The sequence below is a fragment of the Castor canadensis genome, chromosome 2, assembly GCF_047511655.1.
Source record: "Castor canadensis chromosome 2, mCasCan1.hap1v2, whole genome shotgun sequence".
NCBI classification, from domain to species: Eukaryota; Metazoa; Chordata; class Mammalia; order Rodentia; family Castoridae; genus Castor; species Castor canadensis.
Genome location: NC_133387.1, coordinates 39,951,170 through 39,974,965, shown reverse-complemented (window position 1 = coordinate 39,974,965; position 23,796 = coordinate 39,951,170).

The window sequence follows — 23,796 nt, the reverse complement described above, 5'->3', positions numbered from 1 at the left end:
AACAAGGGTTTTTGCTGGTTGAGATAAGGATAGCTATACAGGGAGTTGACTCACATTGATTTCCTGTGCATGTCTGTTACCTTCTAGGTTAATTCTTTTTGATCTCACCTTTTCTCTAGTACCTGTTCCCCTTTTCCTATTGGCCTCAGTTGCTTTAAGGTATCTGCTTTAGTTTCTCTGCATTAAGGGCAACAAATGCCAGCTAGTTTTTTAGGTGTCTTACCTATCCTCACCCCTCCCTTGTGTGCTCTCGCTTTTATCATGTGCTCAAAGTCCAATCCCCTTGTTGTGTTTGCCCTTGATCTAATGTCCACATATGAGGGAGAACATACGATTTTTGGTCTTTAGGGCCAGGCTAACCTCACTCAGAATGATGTTCTCCAATTCCATCCATTTACCAGAGAATAACATTTCGTTCTTCTTCATGGCTCATAAAATTCCATTGTGTATAGATACCACATTTTCTTAATCCATTTGTCAGAGGTGGGGCATCTTGGCTGTTTCCATAACTTGGCTATTGTGAATAGTGCCGCAATAAACATGGGTGTGCAGGTGCCTCTGGAGTAACATGTGTCACAGTCTTTTGGGTATATCTCCAAGAGTGGTATTGCTGGATCAAATGGTAGATCATGTTTAGCTTTATAAGTAGCCGCCAAATTCTTTTTCAGAGTGGTTGTACTAGTTTACATTCCCACCAACAGTGTAAGAGGGCTCCTTTTTCCTCACATCCTCGCCAACACCTGTTGTTGGTGGTGTTGCTAATGAAGGCTATTCTAACAGGGGTGAGGTGGAATCTTAGTGTGGTTTTAATTTGCATTTCCTTTATTGCTAGAGATGGTGAGCATTTTTTCATGTGTTTTTTGGCCATTTGAATTTCTTCTTTTGAGAAAGTTCTGTTTAGTTCACTTGCCCATTTCTTTATTGGTTCATTAGTTTTGGGAGAATTTAGTTTTTTAAGTTCCCTATATATTCTGGTTATCAGTCCTTTGTCTGATGTGTAGCTGGCAAATATTTTCTCCCATTCTGTGGGTGTTCTTTTCAGTTTAGAGACTACTTCTTTTGATGAACAGAAGCTTTTTAGTTTTATGAGGTCCCATTTATCTATGCTATCTCTTAGTTGCTGTGCTGTTGGGGTTTCGTTGAGAAAGTTTTTACCTATACCTACTAACTCCAGAGTATTTCCTACTCTTTCCTGTATCAACTTTAGAGTTTAGGGTCTGATATGTAGATCCTTGATCCATTTTGAGTTAATCTTGTTATAGGGTGATATACATGGATCTAGTTTCAGTTTTTTGCAGACTGCTAACCAGTTTTCCCAGCAGTTTTTGTTGAAGAGGCTGCTATTTCTCCATCGTGTATTTTTAGCTCCTTTGTCAAAGACAAGTTGGTTATAGTTGTGTGGCTTCATATCTGGGTCCTCTATTCTGTTCCACTGGTCTTCATGTTTGTTTTTGTGCCAGTACCATGCTGTTTTTATTGTTACTGCTTTGTAATATAGTTTGAAGTCAGGTATTGTGATACCTCCTGCATTGTTCTTTTGACTGAGTATTGCCTTGGCTATTCGTGGCCTCTTGTGTTTCCATATAAATTTCATGGTAGATTTTTTCAATCTCTTTAATGAATATCATTGGAATTTTGATGGGAATTGCATTAAACATGTAGATTACTTTGGGGAGAATAGACATTTTTACTATGTTGATTCTACCAATCCATGAGCATGGGAGATCTCTCCACTTTCTATAGTCTTCCTCAATCTCTTTCTTCAGAAGTGTACAGTTTTCCTCGTAGAGGTCATTCACATCTTTTGTTAGGTTTACACCTAGGTATTTGATTTTTTTTGAGGCTATTGTAAATGGAATTGTTTTCATACATTCTTTTTCAGTTTGTTCATTGTTAGTGTATAGAAATGCTAATGATTTTTCTATGTTGATTTTATATCCTGCTACCTTGCTATAGCTATTGATGATGTCTAGAAGCTTCTGAGTAGAGTTTTTTAGGTCTTTAAGGTATAGGATCATGTCATCTGCAAATAGGGATATTTTGACAGTTTCTTTACCTATTTGTATTCCTCTTATTCCTTCTTCTTGCCTAATTGCTCTGGCTAGGAATTCCAGTACTATGTTGAATAGGAGTGGAGATAGTGGGCATCCTTGTCTGGTTCCTGAATTTAGAGGGAATGGTTTCTGTTTTTCTCTGTTAAGTATAATGCTGGCTGTAGGTTTGTCATATATAGCTTTTATAATGTTGAGGAACTTTCCTTCTATTCCTAGTTTTCTTAGAGCTTTTATCATGAAATGGTGTTGGATCTTATCAAAGGCTTTTTCTGCATCTATTGAGATGATCAAGTGGTTTTTGTCTTTGCTTCTGTTAATGTGGTTTATTATGTTTATTGATTTTCGTGTGTTGAACCACCCCTGCATCCCTGGGATGAAGCCTACTTGGTTGTGGTGAATAATCTTTTTGATGTGTTGTTGAATTGGGTTAGCCATTATTTTGTTGAGGATTTTTGCGTCAATGTTCATTAAGGAGATTGGCCTATAGTTCTCCTTTTTGGAGGTGTCTTTGCCTGGTTTTGGGATGAGTGTAATACTGGCTCATAAAATGTTTGGCAGTTTTCCTTCCCTTTCTATTTCATGGAACAGTTTAAGGAGGGTTGGTATCAGTTCTTCTTTAAAGGTCTGATAGAATTCAGCAGAGAATCCATTAGGTGCTGGACTTTTCTTTTTGGGGAGACTCTTGATTGCTGCTTCAATTTCATTTTGTGTTATAGATCTATTCAGGTGATTAATTTCCTCTTGGTTCAGTTTTGGATGATCATATATATCTAGAAATCTGTCCATTTCTTTAAGATTTTCAAGTTTATTTGAATATAGGTTCTCGAAGTAGTCTCTGATGATTTCCTGGACTTCCATGGTGTTTGTTGTTATCTCACCTTTTGCATTCCTGATTCTACTAATTTGGGTTTTTTCTCTCTTCATTTTAGTCAGGTTTGCCAGGGGTCTATCGATCTTGTTTATTCTTTCAAAGAACCAACTTTTTGTTTCATTAATTCTTTGAATGGTTTTTTGGTTTCTATTTCGTTGATTTCAGCTCTTATTTTTATTATTTCTCTCCTATTTGTTTTGGGATTTGCTTGTTCTTGTTTTTCTAGGAGTTTGAGATGTATCATTAGGTCATTGATTTGGGATCTTTCAATCTTTTTAATATATGCACTCATGGCTATAAGCTTTCCTCTCAAGACTGCCTTAGCTGTGTCCCATAGGTTCCGGTAGGTTGTGTTTTCATTTTCATTGACTTCCAGGAACTTTTTAATTTCCTCTTTTATTTCACCGATGATCCATTGTTCATTAAGTAATGAGTTATTTAGTTTCCAGCTGTTTGCATGTTTTTTGTGTTGAGTTCTACTTTTACTGCATTGTGATCAGATAGTATGCATGGTGTAATTTCTATTTTCTTATATTTGCTAAGGCTTGCTTTGTGCCCTAGGATATGATCTATTTTGGAGAACGTTCCATGGGCTGCTGAGAAGAATGTATATTGTGTAGAAGTTGGATGAAATGTTCTGTAGACATCAACTAGGTCCATTTGATCTATTGTATATTTTAGATCTAGGATTTCTTTATTGATTTTTTGTTTGGATGACCTATCTGTTGATGATAAGGGGGTGTTAAAGTCTCCCATCACCACTGTGTTGGCGTTAATATATGCTTTTAGGTCTTTCAGGGTATGTTTGATGAAATTGGGTGCATTGACATTGGGTACATACAGGTTGATGATTATTATTTCCTTTTGGTCTATTTCCCCTTTTATTAGTATGGCATTTGTTTTTAACCAATGAGGAAAAATAAACTCGTTTAATAAGATATTCTGGAAAATGTTAGGAATATGGTTTAAGTCCTCTAAGTAGAAGATATGATTCGAGTTTATGGAATTCCGAGCTCTTATTTTTTCAAGAGTGCTCTTCAGTGATTCCTTCCCAGTCATTTTTGAACCACTCACCCCACTCCCAACTGTTCCCAAATATTTATAAGATGTCAAGTTACTACTTTTAGGTCATAAATGAATTATTTGCATATGTAAGCCTTAGTCTGTTTTGAAAGGTTCTCTTCAAGTCTAATATCTGTGAAATCCTTGGTGAATCTTTCTAGTCTTCTGGTCATCTGAAGTCTTTCATATTTACAGACTTGGCAAATTATTTGGCACCCTTTGTTGTAAATTATTCACTGGCAGGGTTAGAGGTGAAGTCACCTGCGTTGCCTGAAAGTCTTGCAAACACTACATGTACAGTGTCCTCAATCAGCACACATTCTTGTATTATTGGATCCTTTTTCATACATTTCTAGTCTCTCTTGTTTGACAGTAAAGATGTATATTCCTGGTTCCTAACACCATACTCAATAACAGGTGCTTAATAACATTGGCTAATTATAATTACTTGATTAGATCAGTGTGCCAATAAGAGACCAATATATTATAAATGAAAGTGGCTGGCAAATTGATAACTGCACGAGAATGTCAGCATTGCTTTTCTAAAATTGATTATTTTTACATCTTCTTCCTAAATGTATTTGTCTTGCACTACATTTACTTTTGCATTTTCTAAACAATTATTTTGGGAATAGAAACTTTTTGTGGCTTCTGAAATATTCTCTTACATTCTAGTATGAACATTTAGGAGATTTTAATTTTCCCTATGCTTATTTCAGTTAGCTGAAGTCTGCAGACTAAAGTTAGTGTTATTACAAACTTGTTTCAGAGTTTGTCAACTTTGAAGATAACGGTTTAATTTTTAAGTTGGAAGAATCTGGGGTGGTAAGACACTTTTTAAACTATTGTAGTTAGAGATCCCAATTACTGACTTGAATCATCTGCAAAAGAGTGACAGGAATGCTTTGAGCTCAAATATTTTTAAAGTAAAATTGGTTGCAGTTTGCAAATCAAATTTCAATCAAAGCCATCTCAATCAGGTGACTTAACAAAGGTCATGCTATAGATGACTTTGTGTGCCTCAACTTCAAATTAGATGATATTCTCATTTTCAGTTTTCTCTTCTTACCACCATAACTAGTCATTTAAAAATTTTTATAATTATTCTTTTTCTCAAAACTTTTTAATTCCATCACAATAAGTAGAAGTCCAAACTCCTTATCAAGACTCCCAAATCCCTGTTTATTCTGGCCTCTGCCAGATTTTCTGATGGCATCTCACCACTCACCTATACCCTTTCCATTCCATTTAGATGCTTAACTTTTTGCTTGTCTTAAACATGATGATTTTGGTTTTCCCTACTGACTTTGTCCTTGCTGTTTTCTCTGCCAGTTATACTTTACCCACAGACTTTAGTAAGGTTGTTTATCTTAACATCATTCAGGATGAGTTCAAACTTCACTTCCTTTTCTTATCATCTCGTTAAAAATCTCTCCCATTACTCTATTCATTTTCATATTGTTTCCACATAGTGCCTATCACTAGCTGAAATTATATTATGTATATATTTGCTTATGTGTTTAGTGGGTAAACTAATATACTTTTTTTAGTGAAAATTCCTTGAGGGGCATGAAGTGTTCTTGTCTTGTTCACTACTGAATTCTCTGCTACTAGAACAGTTCCTAGCATGATAGATACTTAGTAGGTGTTTTATGGATAAATCAATGAGGTGAAGAACAGAATTTGATTAATATTTAGTTAGAGTTATACTGTTCATAGTAGAAACAACTTTAAAAATAAGTCTGCTTTTGCATTAGACTATGAGGACATTTAGATTGAGGTTATTTTGAAACTTCATTTAAAATTTGGGTCTCACCTATCTTTCCCATAACATTATTGATACAAAAGTTTACATAGCTTTACATCTATGTAAATATGAGTCAGATGTACCTAAAACAGTAATGTACTTTATTCATGAATCTGGATCCCAACTTATTTCCTTTGCTCACTTGGGGACCCAGTATCTACAAATGTTGATTGAAACTACCTGGATCACTACACTATGCATTTAGGGTAGCCAAATTCAGAATGTAGTTTTTCAAGTCAAGAAAAATCTAAGCTAACACCATCTTTCACTAAAATGGAGATTATTGGTAGTCTAAGATACTCAGAAACAAAGAGTGCTACTTTACTTATCTGAGTGGTGGAGAGCATATTTCCTAAGTAGTTGTCACCATGAAATGGTTTTAAGAAGACAGGAATGGCTTCTGCTGATTTTATAACCATTGGAAGTGAGTCATTGATAGGCCCTGAAGGAAGGCACCTCTGGGATCCATCAGAGGAGGCGGGATAGTCTGACATCAGGATTTTGCAGTGACTGGTGGGTGTAAGAGAATTCATAAAACCCAGATTTCCTCATTAGTGATTGAACCAAACCAAGTGAATGGAAACATTTTATTGGAATTTTACAATTAAAACAGACTAACCAGAAGGTGGTTAGTATTTTCCATCTATAATAGAATATTTGTCATGGAGAATATTACGTTGAACTACCTAATCATTAGGGTAATAGGATAAGCTACGTTTTCCATACTAGTCAATTGCAGGGGGAAAAAACCAAAGCAAATACCAATACCTGGTGAGGATAAATACCTCTCTCCTGTGCTAATATTTTCCAGAGGTATGTACGAGAGCTCTAAAAGGTCATTTTTGACCTGGTTCTAGGTATCATCTAAAGCCCATAGAGGATGTGGCCCTGATTTGCATCAGTGAACCTCGGTTGTGTGGGAATCAATTATACACATAAGCCTGTGTTGTCAAGGATCTCCACCCACAAGCATGAAAGAGTCAAATTTTACTTTTATTGCTGGGCTTCTTGGAGTTGGTTAAGAATGCCTGTATGGAACAAACTGACAGTGGAAGGAAGTGAAAGATTATCTCTTTATGTAACATTTTATCCATGGTAGCAGACTGATTAACAATAGAGACTTTGGAAATCAGTATTTGGCCTCAAATTCACCCCTGACATTTACAAAATCTATAAACTCCTACAAGTTATCTAACTTATTATTTTATTGTATTTTTAATTTTTATTGACACATGATATTTGTACATATTTATGGGCTACATTATGACAACGTGTACTGATCAAATAAAAGCAACTAGCATTTTAATTTCCTGGAACATTTATCATTTCTATGTGTTGGGAACCTTCAGGTTTTTCAAGTTATTTTGAAATGTGTAATAAGTAGGATTACATTAGTAATCCTACTGTGATATAGAACATTAGAACTGATTCCTGCTATCTATCTATATTTTGGTGCCTTATCCAATCTCTCTTTATCTTCCTCCTCTTTATAGCCTCTAGTTACCATTGTTCTATTCTGTACCTCTATGAGATCAACTTCTTTAGCTTCTATAAATAAGAACATGTGGCATTGGTCTTTCTGTGCCTTACTTATTTTGCTTAACATAGTGTCCTTCAGTTCATTCATGTTGCCACAAATGACAGTATTTCCTCCTTTCATATAGCTGTATGATGGCTCCTTATATTTCTTTATCCATTCATCTGTCTGTGGACATCTTAATTGATTCTATATCCTGGCTGTTGTGACTAGCACTTCAATAAACCTGGAAGTACAGATATATCTTTGATATGATGATTTCATTTCCTTTGGGCATGTACCCAGTAGTGGGAATTCTAGATTATATGGTAAGTTTATGTTTAGTTTTTGAGGAACCTCCATACTCTTTTCCATAATGGCTATACTAATATATAGTCTCACCAAACAGGATATAAGCATTCCCCTTTCTCTGCATTCTTACCAGCGTTTTAAACGTTTTTGGTTTTTTCATAATAGCCAATTTAACTGGGATAGTTGTAAATTTAATTTCTTAAAGTTTGAATTTTCTCATCTATATTGAGGAAATAATTTACCATCACAGGTGTGCCAAATGCAGATAAAATGAAGTGACATGAAAAACACTTTAGTATGGTCAGCAAGTGATGACTAGAACTTTTAGACATGGGAATAGCTGATCAGGTAATTTTTTTAAAGTGCTGTACTAGGAAATTTTAAGTTAGGATGAGTTTATCTCATGGAAGAATGAAAAAATATTTACAAGAGAAAATTTTCTTAGTAAAAATGTTTTCATGCTACATGGGGGGTATTAGTTAACTTTTAGTGACTATAATGAAATGCCAGAGGCACCTAACTCCATAAAGAGAAAAAAGTTTTATTTGGCTCATACTTTGGCAGGTTCAAGGACATGGAGCTGTCATATACTCGGTTTTGGCGAGGACCTTTTCAGGTGTGTCACATCAAAGCAGAGGAGGGAATGTGTGGAAGAGTTTACATGGCCAAAGGGGAAGCTGGAAAATAAACTGGAGTCTCACATTCCCTGCTGAGGGCATGCTCCTAGTAACCCAAATAACTATGGCGAGGCTTCACTTCCCTGGGAGTAAGCCTTTAATTTCAATGTTCTCCAGAAACACAAACCACAACATGGGGTAAAATTGATTGACATTTATACTTAACAAACTTCTAAAATAGTGACTAGTATGTACCAGAAACTGGCCCACATGTATACCCCTTTACTCCTGAAAATAATCCTATGAGGTAGATACTGTTATTTTCTGTTACAGATGAGAAAATTGAGGCATAGTTAAGTAATTTGTTCAAAGTCACAAAACTAGTGAGTTACAAAGGTCAGTTATGAATCCAGGAAGTCTGGCAAAATCTATACATATTTTTAACTGTTATGCTCACGCTATTGTGAAAAATGTCCACAGGGTCAAAAACCAGTTTAATTTTCTTTGAAATAAGAAACACAGCAGAAAATAGGCTTAAGAAGCCTATTTATGGTGACTCACTGAGGGGCTGTCTGTGCCTCAAGGCCTTAGTAGGGTGAGTGAGTGAATGCCAATATTCATCTAATTTACATTTTCAGTTAGATTTAACAAATACCTTCAAAAGTGTTTTTATAAATAAATTATGCTTAACCTAGGCCCACATGCATACTTACATAACAAAACAAAGGTTGTAATGTATTGGTAAATCTCAACTATCATGACAACTTTGAAACCTATATAGTATACAAACTTCAAGTAGAAAGTTCCAGGTACCCTTTGAAAACCTTTGCTAGAGGTCAAGAGCTTAAACTAGTTACTACAAAGATATAGGGAGGTTCTTAACAATTTAGTATGCACACTTTACAAGGGAATATTAATTCTTCTGTATAGACCAGGTTCTCATTATGATTAAGAACTGGTAACCATGGAGACAGACAGCATAAAATTTGCAAAATTAAAAACATACCAGATAGAAAATGCAAATAGCATAAGAGAGTGAATCATGCCCCAATTGGTCTTAGCTTGAATTCTCTTAAATCTAAAAACTTAAGAAATTTCTGTTGGTTATTTTATAAGTAAAATCACCTGTTTTTGAAACATTAAGTTTTCACTTTGTATATCTCATTTTGCTCTTTGGATAATGCCTTTTATTTAGAACTAATTTAGACATGTTGTAATGTATATTGGTTAGAGTTTTTAGAGATAAGCAATGTCTAGGAAGTGGTGACTTTAAAATCGGTCTTGGAACCTTGAATGATGAGTACCTGCAACTTTTATATAGACATTTATTACAAATTTTCAGTTGACATATTGTAAGTGGTCACTTTTAGCTTCTAAATTTATTTCTTTTGCTTAGTCATATAAATGATGCATATAGAGAACTTTATGGTATAAGCATCAGTTTCTATATCATGGAATGATTTATCTACCTATGAAATGGTGAGCTGGAGAGTGACAATGTTTATTTACTCTTGCCCATCTTTGATTGTTTATAAATCTATTCCCTGAACTCATTATGATAACAAACTACTTGTGAGTAGGTTTTCTAAAAGTAGTGTTGTTTGAATTTAAAATGTGCATAAGTAATAAAAATTATGACAAAAAGATCTTACTTGCTGGAAAAGTAGTTTTACTCAAGGAGGTTGTCAGATTTTCCATTTGAAGTAAAATCTTATTTTAAAGGTGGAATAAGTGATGTTTATTTTTTTAAAAAAAGATTGAAACTGGTTCAAGTGAGGAAAAAAATTCTGTACAATGCTATTCACAGTTTCATTTGTTTGTGATTTGAACCCATTTTAATGCATTTTAAGCACTCATTTTTCAGGAGAGTCAAAATAAGTAGCTGCCCTCAATCTGACAGTCAGAGTGAGGCACTACTTTTGTGGTCATGCTTGTCAACACTCCTGAATGTATAAGAGCAGGGTTATAATCCCTTGATCTGCTCAGCAAGATTCTTAATAGAGTACTCTACCTACATTTGGTTACCCGGCTTTAAAAGGGAGCTATAGAGACAGTAGAGGTAGCAGCAAAGAGTGACAGGGTTGATTCAGGTTATCCAAAATTGGTCTTGGAAGAGTGTCCTCAAAGTGCATTTTAAGGTTCTCTTGCATCCCCAATTACATAGGGAATTTGCTCAAAAGTGCAGGGCTTTAAATAAATTCTCCAGGTAATTCTTAGCTTTATCTAAAAGGTTCATTAGAACTTTTGTCAGTGGGAAAAAAAGTCAATTTACCAAGATGGATTATTTGGGAAGAGGAGATCCAGGGGCAACTGAATGATGTTCTTTAGCTTAATTTACCTTAAATATTTAATAGACCCATCTTGCTCTCATGAACCCCTTTTCAGTTATTGATGAAGTGAAAAATAGAAATATTTTATGTTATTTATACATATACCAAGTGGCATTTTTCTAATTTCCTTTAGCCTTGTATTTCTTTCTTTACAACTTTATTTTTTACATGTATGAAACCATTCTAATGCTTTCCATTATTAGAAATGTAACAATGTCTGATTCCTAAGGGAAAACAAAACCGTAACACTGAAAGGGACTCTGAATAACAAAATGGACAATATTTTCACTTACAAAAAGGAACAATGTAGTCATAAATTTCATGTGGTTATTTCTTATAACAACCTCTTTCAAAAAGAAGACAAAACATTAAATGCAATTCAGTAGCAGTGATCAAAAAGGTATTGCTTTGTGGTGTCCCAATATGTACCTTTCTGGTGACAACATTAATCAGAGATTGAATTCATAAGACCTTGGACCTATTTTCCCTAAATATTTTTTCTCTCAGTAGGTATTTGGAAGGAGCAAGATAACCTGGAGTGCTGGTATTCTAAATTGCTGGCTGAGGGCCCATCCATATGCTCTGGAACTGAGACCAGCAAGTAGCAAGATAGTTATCCTATTATGAAAATTGAGTAACTCTAACAAGCATTCTTGTCACACAGCTATAGCTGAATAAAGTGGAACTTAGGCTTAGAGTCAGTCCTATCTCTTTCTATTAAGTCACACTGATTTCACATACAGCTCCTATTATTATAATGCCCATGTAGTGACATTCCATAGATACTTACTGAATAAAGTAAAAACTAAGGCTTTAGGTTTTAGCCAACACAAAGCTCAGTTTGAGATAGCCACAAAAACAGTGAATATGATCTTGGGCTGTGGGACTAGTGTGCAATATCTAGAACGAGGACAAAAAAATTTTGCTTTGCTCTTTCCAGTTTAGACTATTAACAGCAGTATGGTGTTATTTCATGGGTTCCCCATTTTAAGAGAAAAATTTAAAAGTAGATATTAACTAGTATTTTGATGAGACTTGAATCCCTAGTAGAGGACATAGTTGAATGTGTATGGAATATAAATGAGAAGTCTCAATGATATCACCTATTATTTTTGATAACTATCCCATAGGAGAAGCCCTAAACAAAATAAATTGGGCTTGTTCTGGATTACTTTTATCTGCCGATGCAAGTAATAGACATACTTCAGCTTAATATAACCAAAAAACTTTAATGTTCTAAGAAGGAATTGGCCATCTAGATGAGCAGTGAACTCTTTCTTTTTCTTTTGGTGGTACTAGGATTTGAACTCAGGGCCTCATCCTTGCTGAGCAAGGGCTCAATCACTTGAGTCAACACCCACCCCCAACCCCTGAGCCCTTTTTTTGCTTCAGTTATTTTTTTGCATAGGTGAGGAGCTTTTTGCCCAGGACCGGCCTCAGACTATGATACTCCTACCTATGCCTCCCAGCTAGCTGGGAGTATACACACCACCACTCTGCCCCAATTTTTTATTGAGTTGGGGTGAGGTCTTATTAACTTTTTGCTGGGGCTGGCCTCAAACTACAATCCTGATGCTCACCCTAAGAGAGTAAACTCTTGACCAACTAGAAGTTTGGTTTAATGAACATGTGGCCAGGATGTTGTAGAAAGGATTCAGACTTCAAAAGGATGGTTGAGTTAGATATTCTTGATGGTTCTTTTTGAACCTGACATTCTCTGATTCTCTTACCTTCTTTCCTCACTCATCCCCCAAGGTCTAAGCTAATTGTCAGGTAAATATTAAGAGGGTTTGTTTCAAGAGTTTCTGAGACACTGCTGCTGTCTTTCCAAAGCTTTATTAGTATTTCAGAACTTCTATTTTTCTTTATTTCAAACTAGGAGGAAAAGTGAACTGTTTTTCTACTTTCGAAAAGAAAATTTTATTATCATTTTTAATAGTTCTATGTACACAATATATTTTTAATATTTATATTTTTACCATCAGCATGTACAATTCATATTTTTTCAGAAACTGTCATATAGGCTAAAGTAAATAGATTTAAAAAGAATATTCTGTGTATTTCATTTAAATCAGCAAATATTTATAATCTGAGGATGAAGATATAAGTTTGATTAAACTTTTAAATGTGATGTGAATGTGATAGGTTCTGAAAATGGATTTCTAATATAATACCTACAAAATACTTTCTGGTATCAGCCAGAATGTTTTTTAACAGATTTGTGAATATCAAGTCATTGCACTATACATTTCTAGATGATTAAATGTTAGATCAAAGTAGATTTTCACATTTTTCTAATTCTAAACTTCAAATTGTGCTTCTCTAGGAAATGAGCTGTTTTGATTAATTTCTGAATGAGTAAATTCCTTAAATATTGGACATTAGAGTATTTTGATTTTTGAACACAAAAGTATGTGCAGTGTAAAGATTTGGCAGCATGTTGACAATGCTCATCACATTATCTAGAGATTTAGCTACTCAGGGAAGCAAAATCTGAAAGAAGACACAGTCAAAGATTAAACGTGATTGTTGTTGAATTTTATGAAGTGTTTTTTCATTTTGTAAAGGAAATACCCAGTTATCAGTAGATAGAAAGGATTGTAAGACAGAAGACAGTGAACAGAATATACTTAGGAAGCTAAGGAGCTAGGTCTGGTGGCTTCTCCAGGCTGGAACTGTGTCTCAAGGTGATTTAAAGCTGCAAGCTCAGATCCAGCTAGAGTTCAAGATTTGCCTGCTTTTTAGAGCTAACTTCTGGTTCAGCACTGGAGTCTCTGCCCTCAGGAAATAAACAAACAAAAAAGTGTGTCTCCACTACATTTATCTCTATCTTTTCCCCAACAAGAGTAGGTCCTTATCCTTCAGTTATAGGAAAACACATTCAAGTTCATGACTTAACAGAACTTTCAACATAAGGAAACAAGATTCATTTTTGTAGGTAAACCTCCTTTTTCTTCCTGTGTTGCAATTTCTACCTAAATATGTTATATTTTCTTACATTGTTGTTTTTTTGGTGCTGTGCCTCAATTTATTTAGGAGTTTTGTTTGTGTTTTCTGTGTGTGCCCTAGAAAAGAAGTTTAGGTTTATACCAACTAAGACAAATAAGACCTTAGTTAGGTGAATCAACTAACTTATTTTTTACTCTCCAAAATGATGCTTCCAAAACAACAACAACCACAACCAAAAACTGAAAAAATAAAAAAAGACCTAAACCTAGAATTCTTTCATATTCTGTAGATTGAGAAGTGGAAGGGATAATTGTTTGATTCCATGGGAACCTTTAGGACATTTACTGAGAACATGAAAACCAGATGCTATTGTACTCATTATTTTATTTTGGTAAGAAAAGGTCTTACTGGATCTTTAGAAGTCCAACAAAATACACTTGCCATATCTTTGAGTTAAGGTAATATAATGTGGGCAAATCATTTTAATTCTTTTCCTCTTGTGCTCTTTCTGTGAGAATTTCTCTATGAAATTCTAATTACTTCTCTTATAATTGAGTGATTGTAAGATTATCTGTAGTTTTTGTCAAGCACTGAAAATTGTTCAAGATAAAATAGTAAAAATTAGATATATTTTAATTCCAATATGTTGGTTCCTAAATTTTGTTGAAGTTAAATGGAACAGTTTTACACAATTGTTGAGTTTATTTTAGATTGGGTTACTTGGAAATAGAGCTCACGGTGTAACTGAGGGCTCAGAAGAGTCTCTAGGGAGCTCTGGAACAGAGATGTCCCTTCAGAGTTATTTCAAATTGAAGTAAGAGAGTCATTGTGCACATGAGTTAGTTGTTGACTGAGGTTTAACCCTGGGAAGGGGATTTACCTTAAGTGAGGTAGTTCCTTGTGGTCAACAGCATTTATCTGTGAGATACATCACTGTGAATTTTTGAGAGATTGCATGCCCAAAACATGGGGGAATCTGGATAATCATCAGAGTACCAATTGTACTTGGTAAGGTGACATAGGCTTGTACAGTCAACCATAGCAGTTAGCAGAAGGGTGAGACCTTATGGATTATGGCTTTTAGTACTGGTAAGATTAATTAGAACTATGTCCAACATATCCATTACCTCTGGACCATCAGAGCAAGAAGAAAATGTACATATAGTAACCCTTTCCCCACCTGTCACATTCAAAAGCAAAACTCAGATATGTTGAAAGTTGAACCTTAAATTTCTATTCAAGAAATACTTTCAGATTGAATAGGTATAGAGTTTATCTTAATACTATGTGGCTAATAACTGAGTTAAGCTTTAATATTGTGAACTGTAAAGTCAAGTCACCTTAAATGGATTCTAAAAATCTTTATTTTATTAAATAACTTTTTCACATTAATCATTGAGAAAAGTTTTGTTTTTTTGATTGAATTTGCTTCCAATTATCACATTTGTTTAGATTCAGATAAGATGAAGTATGTTCTGTGTGATGCTTCACCCTCTATCAACCAGTTAGTTCCTAATCATTATGAAAAGGATACACTTGATCAGCTTTCAGAAAATTATGTATCTCTGGGATACATAATTATGTATCTCTACAATAATACAGGTTGATTTTTATATTTATAAAATTAGAAAGATCTCTAGAAAATTCATGTCTTGAATTTCTGTAAAATATAAACCCATTTTTCTATTTATAAAACTTGACTTACAATGATGCCTTGACTTATAAGGATGTCAGAACCTGTGTCAACCTTTGATAGTATATAATTAAAATGGCTAGGTTGTATGTTTGTCCAAAATTTAAATGTGGGACGAAAAAATTAGTGTCTTAATTTGTCTTTAATATCTGGAGCTGTATTCAGAAGTGCTGTAGTCAAACCAGTCATGTAGTCAAACCTCAAACAAGAGGTTTTCTTTCCACAAATACTTTCTGATTTGAGGAGCAGCTAAAAGTGACCACCAACTTGATGATAATGGATTCCTGTGTGAGCATGAAGACAGGCAGGGTAGAAGTCATACTGGAAGAGTTAATAATATCTGCAATAAATTCTTTAAATTGAGTAGGAATCAGTAAGATTAAAGACAGGAATATAGTGGGGAGCGTTTTCTGGTGAGAGGAAACAAAGGCATTAGAGATCCTGTCTATAGCTCATGACTACTAATGCAGGCTATTTTTTGTAAGAGTCAGTAAAGAGAAGGGAGCTTGAGAGTTAAGCAATGGTCTGATTCCAAGAATATTGTTTATCTTTAGACCAGGTGCTGGTGGCTCACTCCTGGAATCCTAACTACTTGGGAGACAGACTGAGAGGATGGCAGGTGGAGGCCAGCCTGGGCAAAATGTTAATGAGACCCCACCCAACAGAAAAAAGCTGGGTGAGGTTGTCTGTATCTGTCATCCCAGCCCTGGGAAAAGTGTAAAATAGGAGGATAGTGGTCTAGGCCACCCTGGGTAAAAAGTGCGATTCTATCTCCAAAATAATCAGAGCAAAAGTGGCTGGAGACATGGCTCAAGTGGTAGAGTGCTGGCCTAGCATGTGTGAAGCCCTGGGTTCAATCCCAGTACCAGAAAAATCAAACCAAACCAACCAAACAAAAATAACCCCAAAACCAACCAGCACTCCTACTAACAAAAATAATAAAAACAGTGAAGAGACCAGGTAGAGATTGTTGAGATCCAGGCAGAGTTGGTGAAAATGGTAGGAGTGAATAGATTGGATTGCAGAATACTAACAAGAATATTAGGCCAAAGGACTTTGTAACTTACTGGATTTGGAATGATGACAAGCAAAGATGAAATCCCTATGCTTTTGACATGAGCTCATAGATAGATACATAGAAAATATTTTCCCCTCTATGGGTGAGTGATGTGGAGAGGTGACAGGTTTACATTGTGTGACACCCTTTTGGTCTTTGAAAGCAAACTCAGGTAGGAATTGAAGTACATACAGACTGTCTAACCTATTGACATACTTTTTTTTTTTTTTTACAATTGGACAAAAGATAAACAAGGTTTGAAGATGGAGGAAAAGAGAGAGTGAAGGAGAAAAGAAAGAAAGAAGGAAAGGGACATAATTAGAATTAACAAGAAAAACAGTCTCATATTATTAGATGTCAGTTGGAGGTACTTTTAACATTAAGTGGATGTGGGCAGTATTACCATTCTTAACAGCATCATCAGATTGAAACACAGAGAGCTACTCTATACATCATGCTCTGAGAACCTGCAGTTGAAAATTTAGACACTTCATTTTCTCTGTGGAAAACTGTTGAAGTACAAGAAGTTAAATAGACACATTATTTATCATGCATAAAAAGGCAAGACTCAACTTAGCCCTTTGTCTACTGATTGCCAGTGTCAGAATTCCAGTTTATTTAAATGCAGGTACAAATACGTAAAAACTCTGTTACTATACATGTTCAGTTTGGTATATGAGCTGAGATCTTGATATTTCTGAATGTGAAGATTGGATTGGGGATTGCTGTTAGTGAGAGAGTTTTTGATTCCAACTCCCATGTAACGAGAATAAAATAATCGATTTAATAGAGTATAAAATAAAGGGTATCATTCTGATAGACTCAGTTTTTACTAAAACTTGTGGTAATCATCCCAAATAATGCTCACATTCATATTTTCTCCAACCTGTTTATGTTCTAACCATTTTTACTACAAGATTCATTAAGAGAAATGGAGAAACGTAACAATAATTACTATGCACAATTTCATGATTAGTATGCACATCTAATTTAAATGACTTTATTAAACATTTTTGCACTAAATAAAATTGCTTACTTTTTTATTATAATTTTTTTATTATGATATATTCATTATACAGGAGGGGATTCATAGTGACAATTCCAATTAGACTTATATTGTACACTATTTACATTGCTCCCATCATCACTTCCCTCAACCTCCTCCCTGCCCTACTTAAAGCAATTGGAAGAGGTTTCTTAGTTCTGCTTCATATAGGTAAATGAAGTCCATCTACCATATACTGTCACCTTAATCTCCTTTATTCACCCTCTCCCCTCCCACTAGTACCCTCATACCTATTTTATAGTTCTGTTTTTCATTATTAATATTTAAGTTGATGTTCAAAAGGTTGTCTCAATGCTTGCCCATTGTAGGTATACTTTACTTTGGTCCATTCCACCCTTTCCATTACTCTCCCTTACCACTTTACTTCACACCCGCCCATTTATAAACAGCTTTCAATGCACATCCTTATATCCTCTACTTTCACATCTTATGTTATGTAATTATTGCTGATGCTCTGTCATTCTCTTTTCCTTCCCCTCTTTCCCCAAGTTCCATAGAGTACTTCCATATGTAATATGTAGAACATATTAGAAACATGTTCTACATCTGAGTTTGTATATTATCATGCTTGTTTTTGTGTATATGTTTATCTTTGGATCTATCTTCTATGTATGAGAGAAAATGTGCAGCTTTTTTGTTTCTGAGCCTGGCTTACTTAATGTGATGTCCTCTAATTGCATCCACTCACCTTCAAACCACATGTCATTATTCCTTATAGCTGAATAATACTCCATTGTGTATATAAGTCACATTTTCTTGATCCATTCATCAGTTTTAGGGCACTGGGTTGTTCCCAAAGCTTGGGTATTGTGAATAGTGCTGCGACGAACATCAGTGTACAGGTGTCTCTATTGTATCCTGTCTTATGTTCCTTTGTTTTACTTTTCTTAAGGAAAAATACTTTTAAGTTCTCCATAAAGACTATTGAAATTATTCAAAATAAAAGAACAAGGTTTATAGCCTATGCTGCTGTGTTGAGGATGGTATGTTTAATGACTGAACCATCTAGTAAATCCATGCTCCATTTTGGCAACCAATTTTCCCTTTTTCTTATTTGATCACAAGGGACAATACTAGAAATTTGAATTTAGAAATGAGTAAATAGTCATTTCCTGGAAGAAGCCTGTGATTTAGAAATCGTTTGTCTAGATGGTATATATTTAACAGGCTAAACAAAGGTGTTCTTTTTAAGTCTGATACTTTGTATTCATAAATGATATTGTACTTTTGGCACTGGGCATTGCATTTAGAAAAAATGTCCATGTAAACACATTTATCAAAAAGAGGCACTTTTTCTTACAAAGATCAATATTTGTGACTTAAACAGTGAGACTTCTAAGCATAAGTTATTATGAGGTAATTTAAAATCTTCTAGAAAAGCAGTAGGAACTGTCTAATGCTCAGACCCCTAACTGTGAAACTTAAGATGACATCCTACAAGATAAGAAACGCTAGGGCTTAGGGTAGAACTAATAGACACACTAAGCACCAACTCTGTGCCCAAGAAGGGGCCAGATGGAGTGTGGTGGTGTCACCACTACAGTGCCATCAAACCACAGCATGTTACATAGTTTTATTGCAGATGACTATCTTGTCTCCCACCTTCACCCTTCTGTGACCTGAATTTTCTTGTTTTGCTGGAAATTTTAATAGAGGAACTAGCAACTAACAAATTGCTAATCTACTTGTGTGTCTGCAGGGGTCCTCACATTTACCCTTCTTACGTCCCTTGTGTTACTCATCAAAGCTATTTGTTTTGTTGTATTCATGCCACTCTACATTGGAGAAACATTCAGCTCAAATAATTCAGGATCCATTGGAAAGTGCCTGCTTATTTCTTCACATTTTATTTGTATCATCTCCTTCCTAAACTCTCTTTTGCTCTCTCCTAGTTAGGAATAATCACTCCTGCCTCGGATCCCCCAGTGCTTGTGTACCTGTGCTTTTCCTAATCACAGAAACTTTTGTTGTGCTTGCCCTTCTTTTCCACCCCACTCCAGACTGTAGATCCTTCTAGGATAGGAATTACATTTTATCCATTCTTAATGCTCCTCTGGCTGGCACCATGCCTAGTCATTTCCAAATACACATATTTATGCTTTCTCTTTTCCTGAACAAATTATTTGAAACAGGAAAGTTTGATTGCCAGAGAGGTAGGCACATCCAATTTGTTACTAAATTTTACCTTTTTTTTTCCATTTGGACATGTCTTGATTCAAAGCTCTCCATCACACTATTTGAGGCTCACATCATCCCTCTGCTGCACTATTAGAACTGCCTTCTAATGGAATCCCTTTCCTCAAGTCTTAACCCTCTCATTTGTCCTCCAGATAGGTGGCATATTATTTGTTAATGTGAAAATTCAAGATGTTCATCCATGATTTATGAGATAAGTTCTAAGATCCTTAGCCTAGCATACAATGTTCATGATTTGGCCCTTACTTTTCCAATTTTGCCTCTGTTGTTACCAGCATCAGCCATTCTGGGCTTCTTATATTGTATGTGAAAAGTGAAGACAAGCGCAGATTCTTATCTGTGCTTTTCTCTGTGCTTTGCTCTCCCTCTTCAGTCAATTCTTTTTTTGACAAACATCTATGCATATGAAGCACACTACAGAGACTAAGAGAAAACATCCTGATATTCTGGGTTTACTACTTCCTTATAAATTCTTTAAGCTTGGACAGGTTGCTCACCTCTCTGTGCCTCAATTTTCCTGTCTTTAAAGCAGGACCAATAACAGTACTTGTCTGGCAAATATACACATGTAAGCTATTATTGTGTGTTTTATTCCTTAAAACTTTATTTAAAAATTATGCTCTGTCAAAAAACTTTCAGAATTTCTCAGGATAAATTAGGTGTCCTTTTTATCATGCCCATAATTTCTGTTGCACATCTTGATTCTTAGACTCACTGAATTTTGGTGGAATTGTCTTTTTATGGAACAGCCTCCTCACCAGACTAAGAGCCACATAAAGAAAGAAATTATGTTTCATTTAGTTTTAGATCTTCAGCAGAGTACTTTATTATAGTAAGTTCTCAGTAAATGTTTGATCAACCAATAATTTGTATAGTGGAAAGAATCAATGCTTTGGAATCAGATGTACTCAGATTGAATATTTGCTTGTTCTGCATCCATGACAAGGGAGTTAATTTCTCTGATGTTGCTTCTTTTTCTATACATTTCTATGTGACTGTTTCTGTACTGATAATGTTCTTTTTTCCCCTAGGATCTAAAATGTAGAATCTTTTATGGAGCTGTTATTATTATCTTGAAAAACTATATAATAGTTTTATCATAACACCTGCTTTCAAACTACACCACAGAGCCACAGTAACAAAACCAGTATGGTACTGGCACAAAAATAAGCTCATAGACCAATGGAATAAAAGATCCAAAAATAAGAAGGTTCTCCCATAATTTTTGACAAAGGCACCAAAAACAAATATTGACAAAAAAAGACAGCTTTTTAAACAAGTGGTGCTGGGAAAACTGGATATCTTTTTGTAGAAGAATGAAACTAAATTCATATCTCTCACCCTTTATAAAAGTCAACTCAAAATAGATCAAAGACCTTATTGTTATACCTGAAACTTTGAAACTGCTAGAGGGAAACACTTCAAGATAAAGACATAGGAAAGGGTTTTTTGAATAGGACTCCAATAGCTCAGGAAATAACAGCAAGAATTAAAAAACTGGAATTGTATCAAATTAAAGAGCTTCTTTACAGCAAAAGAAACAATCAACAGAATGAAGAGACAGTCTGCAGAATATGAGAAAATCTTTGCCAAATATTCATCTGACAGGGGATTAACATCCAGAATATATGAAGAACTCAAAAAAATCAAACACTGAAAGAACAAGTAATCCAATAAATAAATGGGTAAATGAACTGAATAAATACTTTTCAAATGAAGAAGTATAAACTGCCAATAAATAAATGAAAAAAATGTTCAATCAACATCATCAGGCATTAGGGAAATGCAAATCAAAACTACATTGAATTAGAGAGATCCAAGATGGCAGCTAGGGTGCAGAAGCAGACAGCATGAGCTCTGAGACTCCAAAACTTTGCTGAGATACTGGAGCCACACTTGGTGGAAATGAAGCAGCAAGGAGAATCAAAACTTCGACATCCTGAACCCCTAGCCTGCAGAAAGCGTCTCCACACCAAGTTACACTGAGAAAGCAAGAGCGCTGCTGAGCTGCTAGACACTGGCTCCAAACCTGCTTGGGAGACATTTGGCAGACCAACAGGTGAGTACCAAGCATCACACAATTTACCCCATCCACCCCTAGGATAAACCAGCATAGCCCCTGGGCAAATTGACCCTCACCCGCAAAAAGAGAAAACTGAACAATAAATAAGGAATTGAAAACTAACACACAGCAGAGGGGCGGAGTTGCTGAAAGTGCACTGGAGAAGCAGGGAGGAACAAGGAGCTGATCTGTAAGTGAACCTTCAGTAAACAAAGGCTGGAAAGGCAGAAGGGCTCACAGCAGGTGGGTGATAAGCCAATGCCTGAAATAGGGCAAGTAGCAGTCCACAAAGCTCATCTCCTGAGCCAGTGAGCAACATCCAAAGTCAAATGACACTGCAAAATTAAAAATAATCAGCAAACCATCACAACACACTGACAGCAGGGGGCTGGCTAACAGATCACTGACCTTGTCCCAGAGAAAGAGAGCAAGGGAAAGAAATAAGCCCCCAGTAATCAAGCACATTGAAAACTCAACTCGAAAGCAGGACAGCCAGTGGGCTACAGAACTGATTCTGGAACCTGAGAATAACATCAAACTTAAACTGCCACACCCCATCGAGGGAGGAGCTGGCCAAGCAGCTGCCTCTGAAAGACAGAAGAAAAAAAAAAAAACACTACTCAACCACCTGGTGAGACTATGATGGAGCTTCTTCTTAAATACCAACACCAGGATTGGATGCTGGAAGAGTAACATCAGAAGTCAAACTAAGACTGAAATTCTATTGTTTCTGAACCTGGAATGTGTTTGTTTGTTTGTTTGTTCTGTTTCTTGTTTGTTTGTGTTTGTTTGCTCATCTCTCCATGTTGATTTCTTTGGTCTTTGTTGTTTGTTAGTTTTACTATTGTGAATTAGCAAATATTAAATTACACCCAGACCAGGGACAGAAATAACACACTCACACTTAGCTACAAACCCAATGCAGCCATAAAACAAAATTAAACCAAGGGAAACAGGTGACTGAAACCACCAACTAGCCTATCAAGAACAGTTGCACAGTACCAAGTGGAGCAATGAGAAGGTGAAAAAGGGATGGAAGCTATTCTCTTTCCCAAAACAATTTAATACAGGATTTCAGAGAGAAATGAAGAAAACAGATACACAGTTCTGGACTCCAACAAAACAAAGAAAAACAATGCCAATGAACCCAACGATGCCCACAAGAACACCCTCAAAAGAGAAATTCTGCAAGTAATCACTGAGAATTTCATGGAGATGTTACTAGCCATGGTTAACCAAAACGTACAAGAGGCACTCAAGAAATTTCAAGACACCAAAAATAAAGAATACGAGAAGCTATAGAAACAAATAAATGAACTCATAGGAGCCTTAAATAAACATCAAAATGAAACACAGAACACTATAAATAGATAAATGGATTAAAGGCAAAAATAGACAATATTAAAGATGAAGTGACCCATGATATGGAAAACCCCAGGAAAAAGAATGAAACAGAAATACAAAACACAATGGAAGGCCACTCTAGCAGACTAGAACAAGCAGAAGACAGAATCTCAGAACTTGGAGATAAAATGGCAATTAAAGGAAAAACTGAAGCTCTATTAGTCAAACAACTCAAGATCTGTGAAAGGAATATGCAAGAACTCACCGACTCCTCAGAAAACCAAACCTAAGAATCATGGACATTGAAGAAGGAGAAGAGTTGCAGGCAAAAGGAATTTGTAATATATTCAACAAAATAATGACAGAAAATTTCCCAAATCAAGAGAAAATTATCCCCATTCAGATACAGGAAGCCTCCAGAACACTGAAACTTGACCAAAATAGAACTACCCCATGACATGTTATCATTAAAACAACAAGCACAGAGAATAGAGAAAGAATATTGACGGCTGTAAGAGAGAAAAAACAAGTAACGTACAAAGGAAAACCCATTAAAATCACAGCAGATTACTTATCAGAACCTAAAAGCAAGAAGGGCATGGAGTGAGGTATTTTGGGCACTAAATGAAAACAACTTCAACCCTAGGATTTTTTACCCAGCAAAACTATCATTCAAAATGGAGCAATAAAAATCTACCACAGTAAACAGAAGCTAAAACAATTTATGACCACCAAGCCACCATTACAAAAGATTCTTCAAGGAATTCTGCACACACAAAATGAAAGCAAACAAAACCTTAAGAGGACAGGCAACACCAAACCACAGGAGAAGAAAAGACAAGGAATCAGAGAGTAACATT